Source organism: Heterocephalus glaber, unplaced genomic scaffold (assembly GCF_053883595.1).
Source record: "Heterocephalus glaber isolate CG9 unplaced genomic scaffold, H.glaber_assembly_v1.0 deba00001553, whole genome shotgun sequence".
Classification (NCBI taxonomy): domain Eukaryota; kingdom Metazoa; phylum Chordata; class Mammalia; order Rodentia; family Bathyergidae; genus Heterocephalus; species Heterocephalus glaber.
Genome location: NW_028258344.1, coordinates 9,504,285 through 9,519,658, shown reverse-complemented (window position 1 = coordinate 9,519,658; position 15,374 = coordinate 9,504,285). Strand labels below are relative to the sequence as shown.

Genomic DNA, 15,374 nt, shown 5'->3' with positions numbered 1-15,374 from the left:
GCCCTACCTGAGTGATTTAGTGAGCTCTCGTCTTGAAATAAAAGATAAAAAGGAATGAGGATGTCACTCAGTGTGTCAGTGTAAAGGCCTTGAGTTCAATCCACCACCATCATCATTAAAAAAAAAAAAAAAGAAAAGAAGAAAGGACTATGGATTCAGAAGATTTTTAAAAAATAGAATATTGAAGTTAAACAATAAGACATTATTTTGTCATTGAATAAAACAACTTAAAAGGATCAAAAGGCTAAATTTACATGTACATATTTTTTTCTTCTATCCTCAGTTTATAATATCAAAAAATAGTTTTCTTTCTTCAGCTGCTTTTTATCAAAAGGAAGAGAGAGTAAAATAGTGGAACAGGGAACCAAGAGAATGGGGATGAGAACTGGGTTTGACTAAGGAAGAGACCAAGAACAAGGATCTCCAATTGTGGTCTGGGCTGTGAAATTAGGCTGAGTTCAAATTTTCTACAATGGGGCTGTCTAATGTTTTTGAGTTTTCCCCTTCTTGTCTATCGAGACAGCAGGATGTGGATGGAAAAAGAATAGGCTTCAGAAATACCTCCACCTGGGTTGGAATCCTCATTTCAGCTCTTACTTGCCTTGTACTAATCTCTTGGAGCCTCCGTTGTCAATTTTAAAAGTGCTGATAACGAGCTTCCCTCCAAGGTCTTTATAAGATCTAATGAGATTACACTGGCAAATCACTTACTACAGAGTTTGGTATATGGCATATTAGAGTGAAATATTACTTTCAAAGCAAGGGGCTAGATCAAGTGCTTTTGAGCTGCATTATTTTCTGATTTAGGTACTAGTATTTAGCATCCAGATTTTAGAGTAGCAACAAAAGTTTGCTGACAGCCCAACCCAACCTCACCAGCATCATATATGTGGCAATCATGGCATAGTAGGACATAGAACATGTTAGAGGCATAAATATCAGTTTGAGTTAGTTTTGTGCCTAGCATGGAAGGAGGACACAACAAAACCCTAAAAACGTGGTCACCTGAACCACAGTTTAATCATCCACCATGACTAAGTGACCTATCTTTTTTCAAGGCTGCTGTAAAATCAGAGATGGAAACTAGAACTAAACCAAAGCACTATGGTTCACTGTTACATATTTTCTTGATTTCTATCCAACCTTATTTTAAATATCCTTAGGGATGGGTTTTCATCCCTTTTCTTGGAAGATTTTTCTTGTATAATAATTTTTACTGTCAGAAAGTTTTCTTTTCATTTGGGGTAAATTTTTCTTTCCTTCTTTATACTCTTGTAGTTATTCTGCCCTGAACCTGATTAAATAATTCTTCCTGCCTGTTCAGTATTTCTCCTGTCAGATTTTTGCAGTCAATTATTAGTCCCCCCTCAGCCATTACTTAGCAACTCCAGACATAATCTTCATCTTTAATCATTTCTCATAACTCACTCCTCCATCACCACAATCATTATTCTCCCTTCTCTGAATTAATCCATCTGCTCTTTTGAAGGTAACCTCAGTGTCTTCGGTGTATCTTCCTCTGGAAATAAAACACATAAGCATATTTACTTATTTTACATTTTCTTTGAAGTTATATACTACAATTTTGGAAACAAAGAAAAAATTAAACTGTGATTTTAATACAACGAATGATTACCATACTTTTGTCTTTTCCATTTTTATCTTTCGAAGTATTTTAAGTGTAAATACTTTATACTATTGAATTTTGCATCAGACCTTGTGTTAAATCCTTCATGTGCATTTTCCCCATTGCACCACAGCAGCCCTGTGAGCTAGCTTTGTAACCCCCATTTCACAGATGGGGAAATCAAGATTTGGAGGACTTAAGTAAGTTATCTATCTGGCTGCAAGGATCACTCTTAACCATTGCACTATCTTGCCCGTGCTATTTTTTGCCATATCTGTGTCATCATCATTATTTAAATGGCAATATATTAGATGAAAAATTATTAAGTAACTACATTGATGGTTCTTTAGAGTGCTTCCAAGTTATCACATTACAGTCAGCTTTAAAGGGAACATATTTAAGCAATGTATGTCCTAAACTGGAGAATTATTCTTTCTCCTATGTTATATTTTTAAAATTCTTAAATCAAGAAATCATCAAAATAAATATTGATGGATTTGATTAACTTTAAAATGAATTCCATTTAGCATACTATACCATTAAATAAGATTGAAAGACAAATAATGAATTAGGAAAAAGTATTTGCATAAAATTTGATAGGTGATTTATCAAAATTCATAAATATTGTTTTCAATACGCAAAAAACATATAAATGAGTTGAGAAATGGCTGTAGGTGGAAATCTAGTTCACTGTATGTCTTTCTGGTTTCAGATGACTATGACTTGCAGGCTGGATTCAGCTGCGATGGTTGATCAGAGTGACCACACATGGTTTAGTTCGTGTGGCTTGGGTGCCTCTCAGCATGGCAGCTGGGTTCTGAAAGGGAATGCCCTGAGGGGAGGCAAGCATTCCAAAGGAACCAGGTGGGAACTGCATGGTCTTTTACAACCTAGCTTCCAACATCACTTTGTGATATTCATGCCAAAGCTGTCAAAACTCTACCCAGTTTCAAGGGAAAGAGGCAGATCCCACTCTTGATGGGAGGAATGTCAAAGAATTTGCAGCCATTTTTTAAAACTTTCACATTCCATGAGAATGTTTGATAAAAATATGAGAGCTTGTTTTGTAGATATGCAGAGCCACTGTTCTCCCACCCAAGTAGAAATATTTTATAGTTGCTCTAAAATTAGGAGCTTCCACGTTTATAAACTTTAGAGAGAGATTTCACAGTTCTATGGGTTCAAGGTCATTTCTTAAATCTTTTTCTATCAACTTTCAAAATTTGCCAGAGTTGGGCAGATGAAATCCACTAACTTCTACCCTGATTACTACCCTCCCTAATCATACTGCACTAATCTATTTTCTTTCTGACTATTGGTGATATTATTGAAGCTATTCTAATGATAGTATTTTTTTCTGAAAAAGTATTTGCTAGAAATTTAATTTTATTTGATTTCTCTTTTCTTCTTTATTTCCTTTTTGTTATTTTAGATAAACATTCATTGTTGTCATCAGTATTTCCCGACTTTAAAGGTCAAAAGCATTTATTTTTCTTCTTTATTTTCTCTTTGTATTTTTTGTTTTGTTTTGTTCTCCTTGTCAAAAAAAATCATTCCACACTACCCAGTTGTGTTACCTGATTCCTGGGCCAGTTTTGAGCAGTGAGTTAGCATGATTTCTTTTTTACTTATTAAAATGAAACCAGAGACAAACTTTGGAAGCTCATGGCCAGAATGATCTTTCTCAGAGCTTTCCTGATCCTGGGAACGATGTCACAGGAAGCTGTGCAACTCTCAAAAAAGAGTCTATCCTTGGCCAGCAGATGGTGAGGACCTCAGCTGTGTGGAGCCCAGCTCCTTCCCCATTGCATGCCCCCCAGTGACCAGCTTAATCACAGGGGTCCCTGTAGCACCCCCTCCCACATGCCTCTGGCCTCCTGGTTGTGCTGCTACCTGGTTCCACATTACAGAGGCACAGGGAACCATAAAGACCATTGTCATGAGCTCCACAAGATAGAGCAGAACTGAGCAACAGAAAGAGGGCCTCTCTCAGGCTCCTTGATGAAAACTGAAGCCCACTGGAAAAGTGAAGAGAATCTCTGCAATAAAGGCACACCAGATCACCGTGCTTGGTGAGTTGGAGGGATCATCACCTCCCATTGGAACCTGGACTATCTTCAGGGGAAGGGAAGCTGGAACCTGCAGTAGAACCTTGCAGACTTCAACCCTGCATGAACACAAGGAGCTCAACTTGAGACTTCCAGCCAGAAATCTGCCTGAATCTCACGGGTCTGCTACTGCCTTGCTGAGACTCAATGACATATCTGCACACTGTTGCCCACATTGTCTATTGTGACAACACAGACATACCCTAAAGGAGGCCCTTCACTTTTATTTTTTGTTATTTTCAAAAAATTTTTTTGCTTATTTTTAAATTTAAATGTTTATTTTTTTCTACTCTTTTCAAATTTTTTACTCTTTTTGCTTCTTTTCTCTTTTCTTTCTCTCACTCATTCTCTCACTGTCCCACATTGTTCTTCATCTCCCTTTTTGTTCCTGTTCTGGCCCTAATTTGGATTTCTTCTTTATTTTTCTTTTCTTCTCTTTTTCCTTCCCTTGAGTGTCATTATTTTAAAGGAAAGTAGGTACAGTTTCTAGGTTCCCTATTGCCGTTAGGTTGTTCTGTTATCATCTTTGTTCTTTCATTCTGTCTTTTCCTCTTGTCTTTGACACTTCCTTAGAGTTTGCATGATCTTCCTGTGTCCTCTGCCCACACTGCTAACCTTCTCCTATCCTTCTTCCTATCTATCCCTCATCCCCAACTCCTAACTCCCCATCCTAAAGAGTAAATTTGCTATACTGAAGAGTTTATTCACTATAAACATATGTTGGGCTGGTCCACGATTTTGATTTAATTCACAGAGTTAAAGGTGATAGATTAATAACTACCACAAATTGTCATTTTCTAAGCTGTACTTGATGCTATGGTGTTGCTGATTGTATCACTTGGGCTAAAGTATTGTGATTAATCTAATCAGATGTCCTTCCTGGTATAATGAAAATGAGCTAGGCTCAGAGTCATTAGAGACTCAAAATCTAAAGACCAGCTATATCTGTAAGACACCTCTGAGAAGAAACCATTCTATGAGGGTTCTAAGTGCAAGCAACAAAGATACTTACAATAAGCAATTTTGAAGTATCAACTCAGGAATTAAACCAAGGGCAGTACCAAAAACAAAAATGAGAAGACATTTGAGCAAGGCACAAACTCAGACTTCCACTGTACCAAAGGCAAATGCTGGGGGAAATGAGGTGGAAAAGTCTCATAATCAACCACCTAGACACCGTGAACTGAGCAAAGGAAGTAACAAAACAGATGAATGAGGCTCTAGAAAAATTCAAAATGGAAATAATTTCCCAGATAATTACAAAGATGGTGAGCAGAGTGAAAGACATAAGTGGCTCTAGAACAGAAACAGATAAAAAAATAGATGAGTTCAGGACCATAATGGAAGCCACAAATGTCAAGCACAGGAAAGAAATGAAAATCATGAACACTCAATATAGGAAAGAAATAAAATCCATGAAAGAGATTCAAACAGATATCCAGGAGATTAAAAACTTCATTGAAAGTATACACAGCAGACTGAGGCAGTCTGAAGATAGAGTATCAGATATAGAAGACAGGACAGCAGTCAGTGACCATGAAAACAGAGATTTCTTAAAAATAGTAAGGGGCCACAAGAAATCAATCCAGGAGCTGCTAGATGTTGCAAAGAAGAATAACATAAGACTGATAGGAGCCCACAAAAAAGCAGGAGAAAGTACAATTGACATAAAAAAACTGTTCACAGAAGTAATAGTAGAAAAATTCCCAGACAAAGGTAGAGAATTGGACATACAGTTAAGTGAGCATATAGAACTCCAACTAGCCATGATAAAAAAAAAAAAACTACACCTAGACAAGGTCAAGATTCTAGAAACCCAACAGAGGAACAAAATCCTACAAGCAGTTAGAGAAAAGAAACAAAACACCTACAAAGGGAAGCCCATCAGAATCACAGCAGACTTCTCAACACAAACCCTCAAGTCAAGGAGAGCCTGGAGTGAAGTATTTCAAGTCCTAAAAGAAAATAATTTCCAACCTAGACTGCTGTATCCTGCAAAATTATCTTTTGAAATTGATGGGGAAAGTAGATGCTTCCATGACAAAGAACACCTGAGAAATTTCATGAACACTAAACCAGCACTCAAGACAATTCTAAACAATATCCTAGAAAAAGACAATGAAGGTCACAACTCCATGAAGCCCAACATAAGGAAGACACCAGGCAAGGCAAGAAACTAAAGTGAAGGGGGAAAAGTAAGAAATAAAAGAGCCAACAACACTAAAATATCATGACAAGGATGAGTCAATATCTATTAATTATAACCATCAATGTTAATGGCCTCCATTCACCAATCAAAAGAAATAGACTGGCAGAATGTATTAAGAAGCAAAATCCAGCAATATGCTGTACTGAAGAAACACACCTAACTCAAAAGCAAATTCAGACTGAAAGTAAAAGGATGGAAAACAGTTCTCCATGCAACAGGAACCCAGAAAAAAGCAGGGGTAGCAATCTTATTTGCAGAAAAAGTAGATTTCAAGCCAAAACTAATTAAGAGAGACAAAGATGGTCACTACATCCCTGTGAAGAGAACAATCCAAGAGAAAATATGACAATCATAACTATATATGCATCAAATACGAATGCCTCCAACTATACAAAACAAAAATTAATGGACATGAAAAACCCAATGAGCATTAATATAATTGTAGTGGGGGACCTCAATATCCAACTATCACAAATAAACAGATCATCTAGACAAAAAATAAACAACAAAATTCTAGAACTGAATCAAGCTATTGAACAAATGGACTTAATAGATGTTGACAGAGTGTTCCACCCCACAAAATCAGAATGCACATTCTTTTCAGCTGCAAGTGTGTCATTCTCCAAAATAGATCACATGCTAGCTCATAGGACATGTCTAAGTAAATGTAAAAGAACTGAAGTTACCCCTTCTATATTATCAGACCATAGTGCAATAAAATTGGAGATCAATAACATAAGAAACCACAAAACCCCCACAAAAACATGGAAATTAAATAACACCCTCCTGAACAACCAATGGGTCACAGAGGAAATTAAAGAAGAATTTAGACAGTTTATGCAAGTAAATGATAATGCTAGTACAACATACATGTATCTATGGGACACAATGAAAACATTTCTAGGAACGAAATTCATAGCAGTGAATGCCCATATTAGGAAAACAGAGAGAGCTCAAATAAACAACCTAATGCTGAACCTCAAGCTCCTAGAGAAAGAAGATCATGACAAACCCAAAGCTGATACAAGAGAGGAAATTATAAAGATCAGACCAGAAATCAATGCAATGGAGACTAAGAGAATGATACAAAAAAAATCAATGAATCAAAGAGTTGGTTTTCCAAAGAATAAAAAAAAATCAATAAACCTTTAGCCAACCTTATCAAAATAAGGAAAGAAAGGCTCAAATCCATGCAATCAAGAATAAAAAAGGTGAAGTCATAACAGATCCAGGAGAAATCCAAAGCATCATCAAATCTTACTTTGAGAAACTGCACTCTAATAAAATGGAAAACACAGAAGAAATGGACACATTCCTAGATACATATGAATTGCTAAAGTTAAATGAAGAAGATATAGAAATTCTAAACACTCCAATAACAATGAGTGAAATTGAAAACATAATTAAAAATTTACGAACAAAGAAAAGCCCAGGTCCTGATGGCTTCACTGCTGAATTCTACAAGACATTTAGAGAGGAAATACTGCCACCACTGTTTAAACTCATCAATGAAATTGAAAGGGAAGCAATACTCCCAAATTCATTCCTGGAAGCAAGCATCACCTTGATCCCCAAATCAGAAAAAGACCTGACTGAAAAAGAGAACTATAGGCCAAACTCACTAATGAATATAGATGCAGAAATTCTTAATAAGATACAGCAAAAAGAATGCAGAAGATCATCAAGAAGATCGTACACCCTGATCAAGTGGGATTAATCCCAGGGATGCAGGGATGGTTCAACACATACAAATCAATGTAATACACTGTATCAATAGAGCCAAGGACAGAAACCATATGATCATCTCAATAGATGAAGAAAAAGCATTTGACAAAATCCAACCTGCATTTATGATAAAAGCCCTACAAAAAATTGGAATACACAGTCTCTACCTCAATCCAATAAAAGGCATGTATGATAAACCAACAGCCAATATCATACTAAATGGTCAAAAACTGAAATCCTTCACACTAAAATGAGGAACAAGACAAGGATTTCCACTGTCTCCACTCCTGTTCAATATAGTCTTTGAAACTTAGCCATAGCAATTAGATAAGAGAAAGAAATAAAAGGAATAAAGACAGGAAATGAAGAAGTTAATTTGTCATTATTTTCAAATGATGTAATATGCTATATAGAAGGCCCCAAGAACTCCATCAAAAGTCTTCTAGACTTAGTAACTAAATTCAAGAAAGTAGCTCGATACAAGGTCAACACACAAAAATCAATAGCTTTCCTCTACATGAACAACAGACACACTGAGAGAGAAATAGGGCAAACAATTCCTTTCACAATAGCATCCAAGAAACTGAAATACGTAGGAATCAACATGACAAAAGAAATCAAAGAACATGTCTCTGAAAACTATTGCACTCTGAAAGAGAGATTGAAGATGATATTAGAAATATTAGCAAATGGAAAGACATCCCTTGCTCCTGGGTAGGAAGAGTCAACATTGGGAAAATGGCCATAATTAGACAGTTGCTATATAGATTCAATGCAATCCCAACTGAAATTCCAGCAGCATACTTCACAGACCTTGAGAAACCAATCCAAAAATTCATTTGGAACAAGAAGAGACCCAGAATAGCAAAAGCAATTCTAGGCATGAAAGATAGGGTAGGAGATATCAGAATCTGCAACTTGAAACTATACTACAAAGCTACAGTGATAAAAATAGCATGGTCCTGACAAAGAAACAGACCCAGGGACCAGTGGAACATATTAGAAGATGCAGACACAGCTCCAGACACACTCAGCCACCTCATCTTCGACAAAGGAGCCAAACACCCTCACTGGAGGAAAGATAGCCTCGTTAATAAACAGTGCTCGAAAAATTGGGTTTCAACTTGTGAAAGACTAAAACTAGACCTATATCTCTCAGCATGCACTAAACTAAAATCTAAATAGATTAAAGATCTAAATATTACAACAAAAACTCTCAACCAGATGGAACAGAGGTTAGATAGAACTCTTGTAGACATTGATGTAGGAAAAGCTTTTATGAACAGAACCCCAGTTACCTGTGAACTAGCACAAACTATCAACAAGTGGGATCTCTTGTTATTAAAAAGCTTCTGCACAGCAAGAGAAGTGATCAACATTGTGAAGAGACAACCCACAATGTAGGAAAACATTTTCACCTGCTGTTCCTCAGACAAAGGGTTACTATCTAGAATCTATAAAAAACTGAAAAAAATCAGACCTCCAATTTTAAAGACCCAATCCAAAAATGGGCATCTGAAATGAACAGACATTTCTCAGACAAAGAAGTAGAAATAGCAAATAAATACATGAAAAAATGTTCAACATCACTGGTCAATCTAGAGATGCAAGTGAAAACAATGCTGAGATTCCACCTCCCTCTGAAAGAATGGCTGCTATCATGAAATCAACCAATAACAAATGCTGGCAGGGCTGTGGGGAAAGAGGAACCCTGTTCCACTGTTGGTGGGAGTGTAGACTGGTGTAACCACTGTGGAAATCAGTATGGAGATACCTCAAAGAACTAGGACTAGAAGTCCCATTTGACCCAGGTATGTCCCTACTGGTATCTTTCCCCAAAGAATTAAAAGAATCACACCACAGAGATATATGTTCACCCAAGTTCATAGCAGCACAATAGTAATAGGTAAAACTTGGAAGCAGCACAGTTGCCCATCAACTGGAGACTGGATTAAAAAAATGTGTTCTTTTTAATAAAGTGGAATAATACTCAGCCACAAAAAATGAGAAATTAGAGTCATTTATAGCTAAATGGATGCATATTGAGGCCATACTCTTAAGTGAAATAAATAGGACACATGTGTGTGTGTAAATACTGAATAGTTTCTCTAGTGTGAGAAACTGAAAGTGTAAACAAGGGTTAAAATGATTAAAATGAATAATTGATAATTTGAAATAGGAAGAAGATATCGAAATGTGTATGGCATGTGGGAGGGGAAGGAAAAGAGAAGAAGGGAAAGGAAAAATTATGAGAAAAGAAAAAAATGGAAACATAGTCTTTGTAAATAGGGAAGTGTGGAGGGGGTGAAGGGAGGACAGGAAATGGGGAAAAAATAAGAATCAAGATACTTCATGTACAGGTACAAGCACCCAATGATAAATGTAAACATATTGTATACATAAAATATACCAATAAAAATATTTAATAAAAAAAGTAGTTTTGATATAAAATAGAGTACTACTATGCCATGAAAAATGAGAAATTAGAGACATTTATAGCTAAATGGATTCACAGTGAGGTGATACTCTTAAGTGAAATAAATAGGACACACATGTGTAAGTACTGAATAGTTTCTCCAGTGTGAGAAAATGGAAATGTGAATAAGGACTTAAAGCCATAATAGATAATATGAAATAAGAAGAAAAGGGGCAAAGGGGAAGGGGAAGTGGGAGGAGTAGGGGAAAGGAAAGAAGACAATGGAATTAATATAAGAAAAGGAAAAAATTGAAACGAAGTCTTTTTAAACAGGCAGGGATGGAGGGGTTGAAGCGTGGCAGGGGAAGGGGGAAAGATAAGAACGAAGAGAAATTATGTAAAGGTGCAAATTTCCAATGGTGAATACCATTATATTTTATATCTAAAAAGTACCAACAAAACTATTTTTAAAAAAAGAATACAGGGGGTCATCAAGAAGATTATACACCCTGACCAAGTTGGATTTATCCCAGGGATGCAAGGATGGTTAAACATACATAAATAAATAAATGAAGTACACTGTATTAACAGAGCCAAGGATAAAAACCATATGATATTCTCAATAGATGCTGAAAAAGCATTTGATAAAATCCAACACCCATTCATGATAAAAACCCTACAGAAAATTGGAATAAAAGGTCTTTATCTCAACCTGATTAAGGCTATCTATGAAAAACCAACAGCCAACATTATAGTAAATGGTCAAAAACTGAAAACTTTCATGCTAAAATCAGGAACAAGACAAGGATGCCCACTATCACCACTCCTGTTCAATATAGTTCTGGAAACATCAGCCACAGCAATTAGAAATGAGAAAGAAATAAAAGGAATAAAGATAGGAAGGGAAGAAATTAAACTGTCATTATTTGCTGATGATATGATACTTTACATAGAAGACCCAATAAACTCGGTCAAAAGCCTTCTAGACCTAATTGACAGATTCAGTAGAGTAGCTGGATACAAGGTCAACACAAAAAACAAAATAGCCTTCTTGACACAAATAACAGAATCACTGAGAGAGGAATTAGGGAAATAATTCCTTTTACAACATCATCCAAATAAATGAGATATCTAGGAATCAATCTAACAAAGGAAGCAAAAGACCTCTACATAGAAAACTACAGCACTCCAAAAAAAGAGATCAAAGAGGATATAATTAAATGGAAAGACATCCCTTGTTCCTGGGTAGGAAGAACCAATATAGTGAAAATGGCCATACTTCCAAAACTGCTGTATAGATTTAATGCAATGCTGATTGAAATTTCAACAATAAATTTCACAGAACTAGAGAAAACAACCCCAAAATTCATTTGGAACCAGAAGAGACCGAGAATAGCAAAAGCAATTCTAAGCAACAGAGACATGGCTGGGGGTATCACAATCCCCAACTTGAAACTATACTACAAAGCTACTGTGATAAAAACAGCACGGTACTGGCAAAGAAACAGACACGAGGAGCAGTGGAATAGACTAGAAGATGCAGAAACAACTCCAGACATACTCAGCCACCTCATCTTTGACAAAGGAGCCAACCACCCTCATTGGAGGAAAAATAGCCTATTTAATAAATGGTTTTGTAAAAACTGGGTTTCAACCTGCCAAAGATTAAAACTAGACCCATATCTATCACCATCCACTAAACTAAGATCAAACTGGATTAAAGGTCTACATATTAAAACAGAAACACTAAACTTGCTGGAAGATAAATTAGGTAGAGCTCTTGAAGATATTGGGCATAGGAAAAGACTTTATGAACAAAACCTCAGTAGCTTGGGAACTAGCACAAAGAATCAACAACTAAGATCTCATCTCATTAAAAAGCTTCTGCACTGCAAGAGAAACCACCAATAGAGCTAAGAGACAACCTACAATGTGGGAAAAACATTTTAGCAGCTGTACCTCAGACAATGGTCTATTATCTAGAACATATAAAGAACTGAAAAAATCAGACCCCCCAAATTTAAAGACCCAATTCAAAAATGGGCATCTGAAATGAACAGACATTTCTCAGACAAAGAAGTAAGAGCAGCAAATAAATATATGAAAAAATGTTCAACATCATTGGTCATTTGAGAGATGCAGATGAAAACAACACTGAGATTCCACCTCACTCCACAAAGAATGGCTGCTATCCAGAAATCAAACAATAACAAATGCTGGCGGGTTGTGGGGAGAATGCAATCCTTCTCCATAGTTGGTGGGAGTGCAGACTGGTGCAACCACTCTGGAAATCAGTACGGAGATATGTCAAAGAACAAGGACTAGAGGTCCCATTTGACCTAGCTATTTTCCTGCTGGGTATCCTCCCCAAAGAATTAAAAGAATAATTCCACAGCTATATATGTGCCTCCATGTTTATATAGCAGCACAGTTTGTAATAGGGAAAGCTTGGAAACAGCCCAAGTGCCCATCAACTGGAAACTGGATAAAGAAGATGTGGGGTTTTTTTGTTTGTTTATAAAATGGAGTACTACTCAGCCATCACAAGAACAAGAAACTAGAGACATTTATAGCTGAATGGATGCATATTGAGGCCATACTCTTAAGTGAAATAAATAGGATCCACATGTGTAAATACCGAATAGTTTCTCTAGTGTGAGAAACTGAAAGTTTAAATAAGGAATGAAGTGATTAAAATGAATAATTGATAATTTGAAATAGCAAATAAAGGTCTAAAGGTGTAGCGGAAGTGGGAGGGAAAAGGGAAAGGAAAGAAGGGAAAGGAAAAATTATGAGAAAAGGAAAAAATGGAAACAAAGTCTTTGTAAATAGGGAAGTGTGGAGGTGGTGATGGGAGGACAGGGAATGGGGAAAAAATAAGAACCAAGATGCATCATGTACAGGTAGAAGTACCCAATGATAAATGTGAAGTTATTGTATGCCTAAAATGTACCAATAAAAGAATTTAAGCAAAAAAAGTCTATCCTTTCTCAGAGATGTTTATTAAAGCGTAAATAATATTTTTCCCCAAGTCACTTCATTATAGATGTTACCAGTGTAATTTTGGAAGAAACAGTGAAATTGCCATTCAATGCTAGAATCTTTTCAATTGTTTTAAACTTATACTAATATGTGGTTTATAAAAATTCTCTTCCATAGTATACTATCATAAATCTACACACCTGTAGTCATCATTTATTAATCTCTCTCATTTGTTTTTTTCAGTAAACATTTTTTAACTTAATTTTAATTCACCAAGTGCTTTCACTTTTATCTATATCCTCCAGCACCTCATATGCTTATAGGTGGGGCTCTTGTGAGGTGATTGGATCATGAATGTATGATGTTGCATCATGGGTGTATGATACTGGATTATTCCACTGATTGCTTCAGCATAGTTTTAGGTGGGGATGATGGATTTACTGAAGAAGACCCACCCTTAGGTGTGGCTGGCATCAACCAATAGACTTATATTTTAGATTGGATAAAAAGGGAAAGAAGAAGGAAGTCTCACTGCTTCCTGCTTGCCATGCCCCTCTGCCATGCCATTCTGACTTGGGGCCAGCTGACAGACTGAAACCTCTATAAATTGTGAACCAACCTAAACCTTTTCTCCTTTAACATCTGTCAAGTATTTCATCCCAGCTATAAAAAATGTAACTGAGATATCAAGCTTTGCACTTAAATTGTGGGTTATATAAAGTAACTTTTGTTGAGCTATTTTATTTAAATACATAATAAGACTATATAAAGTAGCTTTTGATGTCCGCTTAATATATGCTGGATCCTACACTTATTGTTTTGGTAATGAGAATAACACAGCTGCAAGAGAAACAGAGAAACAGAGATACATAGGAAGAGATTTATTGTGGGGATCTGGCTTATATAATTATGGGCTCTAGCTAGGCAATTCCAAAATCTGCAGGGCATGAAATTGTCAGGAATGGCAAGCTAGACCTTTTGTTCATGGGCTATAGCTGCTGTTCATAAATGGAATTTCTTTTCTTAGGGAAGCCTGACCATGCTTTTAAAGCTTTTCAAGTAATTGAATCAGGCTCCCCTGAATTTTCTAGGCTACTTTCTCTTATGAAAGTCAACTGATAAGGACATTAATTACATTTATAAAACTCCCCCATAACAATCAATGAGTGTTTGAATATCTGGGGATGTAGCCTTTCAGGTTGGCATTTAAATAATTTCACCTCTTTTCACCTGGGCAGCCAGGCATATCTCCTAAAATCAAACCTAGTCTCCAATCATACATAGTCTCCATAACAACAAAATCATACAGCTACCTACTATGATATAATTCTATGTACAACCAAAACTGCACTAAACTTTTACTCAGAAGATATGAAGTACTGAGTGATGTTCACCTTTCTTGTTTGATATCCTATAACTTAAAAGCTGTGACACAAAGTTAACTCTATTAATCTTATGATAGATGATAAAGAATATGATGAATGATAAAGGAATAAAAGAAGAAAACACAAACATCTGGTCCATATATTTACAGTTATATTTATAACAAATCAGGAAGAAATACAGCTACTGTGGTTCTTGCTTTTGCATTGATCGGATTTTTATTTTGCTACCTGTTCCAAATTCCCATTGCTCTTAGCAAAGGCCTAAACTCAGATCATGGTTCTTTACTCCCATTCCTGAAGGCTTTGGGTTTTTATTAGTTACTCTCTGAATTGGGTTGTGTACTTTTCCATAGACTTCAGTGACAGGACACAGTGGTACTAACAGATGCCCTCTAGAGAATTTCTATGTTCCAGACTTACTCTTCTCTACTTCCACTCTATAGTAGCAACCCAATTTCTTGACCCCAGCCTGGACAATTACACCTTGGTTTTGCTTGTTTATTGTAAGACATGAGGAATCTAAAATGACCAGATTATAGTCTCATTTTTCACTTTAGTACACTCATTGCTTTATCTACTGGTGCAAGAATTCCTCCCTTTAAGACCTCTGACAACCTAAAATAATGGTGACAGGAAACAAAAATGACACTAGTAGATGCTTAAAGGTGATATTAATTAAAGATACTCCTATTTCCATCCTTTGCTTCCTAATTCCATGAGTCGTGGGCATATGAAAAACTACATAGCATCATACATTGAATACTGATTTAGATGCATACAGTCTCCTATCTCTGCAAGACATTTCAGCCTAGAGGACAATGTAACTGAATGTTCACAAGGCCATTTCCCATTTCTCTTAAACTGGCTGCCTACAAATGGTGGGAAAGATGGTAAGATCAGTGAATTCTATGAGCATAGGATG

The 15,374-nt window shown here is 36.2% G+C and overlaps 1 long non-coding RNA gene across 1 annotated transcript in view; it reads right to left on the bottom strand.

The window, feature by feature from the left end:
* Positions 1 to 866: 866 nt before the first annotated feature.
* Positions 867 to 15,374, bottom strand: part of LOC106009197 (uncharacterized) — a 70,187-nt gene continuing 55,679 nt past the window's right edge. The window contains exon 3 of the long non-coding RNA XR_001183284.2: positions 867 to 1,519. This is a non-coding gene — a long non-coding RNA (uncharacterized LOC106009197). The remainder of the gene's footprint in view (positions 1,520 to 15,374) is intronic.